The following is a 6,516-nucleotide window of genomic DNA, read 5'->3' on the forward strand; positions in this document are numbered from 1 at the left end:
ATATATATACTGTGTGTGTATATATATATATATATATATATATGTATTTTTTTAATCTGTTAATGCTGTCTTGTTGCAAAAAGAAGCTCTTCTTGCGAGAGAAGAAAGATCTCAACAGAACACAATAAACAAGCTTATCGGTGCAAACTTCAATAGACAAGTTAAGATTGCAAAACTCTTTTGAAGGTCAATATTCCACATTGAATAGAATAAAAACAAGTTATTCACTTCATTTCCAAGTAAAATCACCTTTTCTCAGCTGCGTAAAAAATGTAGGCCTATTCTATTAGACCCCAAGAGTTCAAATATGACACTGTAAAGGAGCCTAATCTTTAATAGAGTTAACAGCCTGCTCTGTCTGCATGCTACGTGTCTGTATTCATGTTCTTTCTGTTTAAATGTGTATTCACTTTACCTTTTCTGCCTCTGAGCTGTTGGTCTCACTCGATTTGGACTCAGTGTTCATCACAAGTTCAGCGTCTTGGCTCTGAGCCATCGGGTCATTGTGATACTTCGAGGACCACTCTGCGTCCCCGTCCTTCCCCATCAGGGATCCAGCCTCCAGCGAGCGGCCCACCCACCACAGCCCCATCCTGCCCCCTCTTAGCTGCGACGGCCCCACAGCGAAGCCGCAGGGAAGCAAGGTGGAGAGGGACGAGGCAAGAGCAGATAGGACGGGAGGAGCAAGACTGGCCATCAACCTGGAGACAAAAATCAAAAGCAGGTACAGGTAGAATAAAGTTAATAAAGACTTAACATGACAAATTACTTTCAACTACTACCAGAAGCTCTAAGACTCATCTAAACCCCCTTTAATTTTACATCATGCCATTGCTTTAATGTACATTATATATATACATATATATTTATTTATTTGTTTATTTATTAGGGGCCTACATCTGCATGATCACAATTTAACTATATTCCATTTTATATGCTACTAACTTATGTTTTGGGTAGAATCCATAAATACAGTCCGTTAAAGTAGAGTCCATAAATTACCCAGTGTGCATTATTTATAAAGTTCTGCTGTCAAGTGCAATTATTGTGCAAAATGTAAGAGAAACAACCGGCTAGACCCTCCTGACAGTTTTACCAATTTCTTGAGCATCAGATTGATGATAACGTCCATTAGTGGGTTTTTCCTAATCAAGAGACATCGTGAACTGCATGTTATTTAAACAGCCAGAATAGACCTTTTTAATAACAAAAATGTAACATTTGAATTAATAGCAAACAATGAATTGATAACATTAATGATGAATGCACTCCAGGGTTCCCCCAGAGAGGTTGTTTAGTCGGTGTAAATGTAAAGCCAAAAATGAGCATTTAGGGCTCTACATTAAGTCACTGCTAAAAGCTAACTGGAGATTTGAAAATATGACTACGTCACGGTTTCAAACCAAGTTGCCCCGCTGTAACTGTAGTTTAAAAAACGTCTTTAAAAATCCATGTTGCTAAGGTCTGGTGGGGGGCAACTCAGACCCCGTGGGCCACCAGGCTTCCCATACACCAGTGTTTCCTCTATGTGGATTTTGTAGTGGCGGATCGTCAGAGTATCAGAAATAGGTCAGACGCACAATGTTTTCGCGGCTGCTATTTAAATGATCATGACGACACAATGCAGCTCATCGTCCTGATATCAAACATCTGGAAACACTAAGATGGAAATTGAGTCAGTGTGATATAATATAATATAAATGAAACCTGCCCCCGCTGCTAAAACAAATCCTATAGGAAACACAGATACACTGCATTTCATTTTGGCTCCCCAGCTCAAGGGGTCTGGTATTTCTGTATGATGTCTGACTTACATGGCCTAGTGTGACACTTAAAAATGTCTGCTGTGATTAGAGTTGGGCGGTATCCTACTTTTGATACCGTCAATCCTCCTCCCTATTTTACCACGGTATTCAGTATTACTGTAACTAATTAAAAATGATGACTTAAGCCGCGACCCGATACCGGATAAGCGGTCGAAGATGGATGGATGGATTTAAGGCTCAGACGGCGTCACTAAACTCCTGGCTTGTCTCCCCCCCCCCCCCCCCCCCCCCCCCCCCTTTCTCCTTTTTACTGACACATGATGACAACCACACAAGCATTTTTAGGCATTACATAAATAAATAAATAAGATAAATAAATAAATAAATAAGAATAAGATAAACATAAATAAGAGCATTGTATTTTTTTAATGACGGTACTGAAACTAATACCATTTCTATTTTTAAGACCCTGAGGTATACCGCCCAAGCCTAGCTGTGATAAAGGTCTAAAGACCCTAAACTGACCAGGTGTGTTTTTTTTTTTTTTTCATGAGTCAGAGCAAATACAGCTTTCCTTAAATTCCCTCTTAAGGTTGAAAAAAATGAGTTATTAAATTAAACAAATATCTGCAATCAAGTCTAGGAACAGAAAACTTCCATTATCATGTTTTAAGCAGGCCTAGTAAGCAGACGGCCAAACTCAAAACTGACCTCATTTCACTAAATAAGATAGTTTAAAGTACACAATAAAAAAACGTATAAAATAATAGTCATAACTTTTACAGAGTTGCAGGTGCATACATACTGAATATATTAAATACAATATCTGAATGCACACTACTAGCCTTCTCAATGCTAAAATCAATGTCCAATATTGTTTATTTAAGTTTATTTTTTAAGTTTCTAAAGCGGTTTAATTACGTTAGCTTGTACTACAGCAACTTATTGGTAGATTTAAGTCAAGTAACACTTCTTCTAATCTAGCAGGGCATTATGACTCCTTTATATTAAACTATATTAACATATTATATTAAAGAACTTGTCTCCTGTCCGTCTGCCTCCGAGCTAACGCAGGGCAAATGCATTTCTGGCCAACATCGACCATCACAGCTAACGTTAGCTGAGCTAACTATACGGTGTTTGGTTAGCAAAAGGTGTGTGACTCACGAGCGACTTATCAATAATTTTAATATTCATTGTAACTGTGTACATACTTCGGACGTGCTCGGTGTTTTGAAATGGTTATTTATTTACATACCACTTTAATTATTCCGATGTAAACTCTGGGAAAGCCATCGTTAACCCGCAAGTAAAGGCAACAACGGAAGTCCCCGTAGTCTGTGTTCCCACCGGAAACAGAGATGTTGGATATTTGGTTCCGCAAACAGAAAAGTTAAATGCCACAAACAAAACAAATTGTTTTTTTTTCATTAAACGTACCTAAAATTAATATGTTTGTATTGATATGAGTGTATTTATTGAGTGTGTATTGAAAATTGCCTACATTATTCTTTTTTTAAAAATTAAATTAAAAATTAAAAGATAAACTCATAGAGAGCCATCTCAAAACATCTGATATCTGATCTGAAGAAGTGATAAAATGTAATTACTAATGTCAAATCAAACAGAATTTTATCTAAACAAATAAAGTACAGAGAAATAAACCACAAGACAACAAAGCTTTTCCCAAAACATCTAGTCATCAAACATTGTTGTCCAATTTTGGAGAAAAGATCACATCATGTTCTCTGGGTCAGTTAAGAAAATATATGGAATTACCATCCAAGGTTCACAGTTTAGAGGTCTTTATTCATCATTTCCATAGAAATTTCAAGGAAGCAGTCATTGGCAACGAAAATCTTAGGCTCCCTCCAACAATAAAATATGTGTGCTATAAAAATGGTAGGAGTATCACACAAGATAAAGTAATACAAATTAGATGTGCATATATATATATGTACATATACATACATTTACATACATATGCATGTGTAAACAGGAACATAGTAAATGTATTATAAGAAGTACAAACACATATATACAGATACAGAGGAAAAGAGTGGTATATAATGCTTTTTTTTTAAATGAACAGAGCAATCTACTTTTACAGTGTAAATGGGACTCAGAGCCGTTCAAAATGTATTTCCCAAACACGTCCAGCAGCCTTTCGCTGTACATGTTAATACATGATCTAGTGCTATAACTTTATCCAGTTAACTGTACATGACTATACATTTTCCCCAGATTTTTTATAGTGTCCATGTTGAAGTTACGGTGCCTCTGACTCAGAGTCGGACAGCAACCACGTCGGTGTTTCTAATTAGCTGTAATGGGAAATAGTCATAGCTTGCTCACAGCAAGAAGCACTTAGCATTATGTTTTACCTTCCAGACGGTTTCTCTTCTCCACTAATTAGCAAATGCATACCATGGTGAGAGCAGAGTGAGAGAGACGATTCATCCGGAGGCCCGGGGCAGTGAGGTGAACCGGTGTGTTTGAAGGGTGGGGTGCAGAGGACGCTTAAAAGAACCCTATTCAGTAATAAGGGAATGCTGACGCCATGTCCATCCCACCCTGTTGGGCAATTACACCTTTTACTGTAATTTTATTATTCCTTTGAGTCAGCGCTGTCTCCCATTTACCGCAGCTGCTGCCACAGAAACACTGAGCTCACTGAGAGGCAGACGGGAGGTAAAAGACGTGTTTGTTGTCTGTACCTGGAATACCTGGGCGGTGACCCTCCAGGAATTATGGAGAACTGTTGGAGACTGCATACTGTTAATCATATAAGTATAACACATGTATAACATAAGTATAGTATAGCATATAAGTTTTCACACATGTAACTTTTCTTACGTGCAGTTGTCGCGCTGTATGAACAGAGAAACCATTTTGAAGGTAACAAACAGAGTTTTTTATTTGGCATAGATTGATGTGAGTACAAACATTCAGACAGAGAATTCGTTCTGCACTTTGGTATCAGAAAGCATTAAATAAGACATTATGTGAGGATGAGGCAAATACATGTTTCTCCTAAACTATAAATAAAATTGAATTGAATTGAATTGAATTGAATTGAATTGAATTGAATTGAATTGAATTGAATATACTGTATATATATATATATTCACATATACATCACATATATTATCCTAAATCTGCCACATGCAAACAACCAGTGTTTTACAGCTGGATTTAAACACCACTGCTTTGTCTACCAATTTACATGATGTCTGAATTTGCATTCAAACTGCCAAAAATGTAAATTATTCAACTGGTGTAAATCTGTGTGTTTCTTCAACAAATTCAGTGAAAGGACCAAAACCTACTATGTGATGGTGTCTGAAGGCATGCTGTACATCTTTAACAATAAGTCACAAATACATATTTTTCATTAAAGAAAGGGCCCAGTAATTTCCCGAACTTTCTTTGTACAGTTTTTTTACTACTACTAGTTTTTTAGACTATTTTCAACAGCGGATTAATCCACACTTGGTGCTCTAGTGAGTATTTGAGATAGCATGATGATGATGATGTGTGTGTGTGTGTGTGTGTGTGTGTGTGTGTGTGTGTGTGTGTGTGTGTGTGTGTGTGTGTGTGTGTGTGTGTGTGTGTGTGTGTGTGTGTGTGTGTGTGTGTGTGTGTCTGTCTGTGTGAAGGAGCATGTCTTCCAGTGCAATAGTGTGGCTCACTGATTTGTTTTCAATAGTTTTTGGATGCTTTATGGAGCTCTATGGCACAGAGAAAGAAGAGATATCCTGCTATGACACACACACACACACACACACACACACACACACACACTAATTGTAAGTTGATAAGTTCACTGTTTGCTTTGGTCTTTTCATGGGATTTGTCACATTAAAACTAGAAGACTTTGACGACTGCGTGCTGGATCTTTGTTGTGGATGATAGTAATTTATTGAGGTAATTTGGACAGTAACGTGGCAGTGCTCTTCCTCAGCGTGTTCCACAGGTGAATGCTTGTGGAACACGCTGAGTAAGCGCGCTGGCCGAAACGTCCATGTGGCAATAAAAAAGTATTAACTGGAGTGCTGTCCAAAAGTACCTTCATACAAAAAGTAAAATAGAGAACATTGACAGACTTATCCTTTAAATTAGTAAATGCAATGGGGCTGCAGCAGACATAGCTTGTACAGCTCATGATTGGAATTCTCAGTCTTTGGTTTATCATGCCGCGCGTGACAGTATGAAGGAGGCACAGCCTCCAAACACAGCAACAATGACACAAAACAAGTGTGCGAATGAAAGCAGTCAAAAGCTGTGAAAAGAACAACAGGCATATCACACACTCTGCACTGTTTACAGCAATGTCCTCTGAGGTTAGAAACATGAAATAGTTAACAGGTTCATTACACTGACACTTGCTCCACAGAAACACTGTGCACTGCACAGCCTCTGGAAGATGATGACTACTAAAAAACACAAAAAACAAAGACTCAGACCAGCCAACATGACAAACTGTGGCTCACAAGCCGTTCAACTTGATCCCCTACAGATTAAATATGAAAAAATTGACCTAGTAGAAGTTTCTTCAGCCTGCCTGTGTGTTGCTGCCGGCACTGTAGTCTCATAACAGGACTGAATCTGTCTTATATAACAATCACTGGGTCCAGCAGATAGTCTGTCACTGTGTGAATCCATTAGAACAGGTTGATCAAAACCACAGTTTTACCAGAAACTTTGCAGGCTATACAGTTCAGTTGAACTTATTTGCTTTCACTCTATG

Source organism: Etheostoma cragini, chromosome 1 (assembly GCF_013103735.1).
Source record: "Etheostoma cragini isolate CJK2018 chromosome 1, CSU_Ecrag_1.0, whole genome shotgun sequence".
In the NCBI taxonomy this organism is placed as follows: domain Eukaryota; kingdom Metazoa; phylum Chordata; class Actinopteri; order Perciformes; family Percidae; genus Etheostoma; species Etheostoma cragini.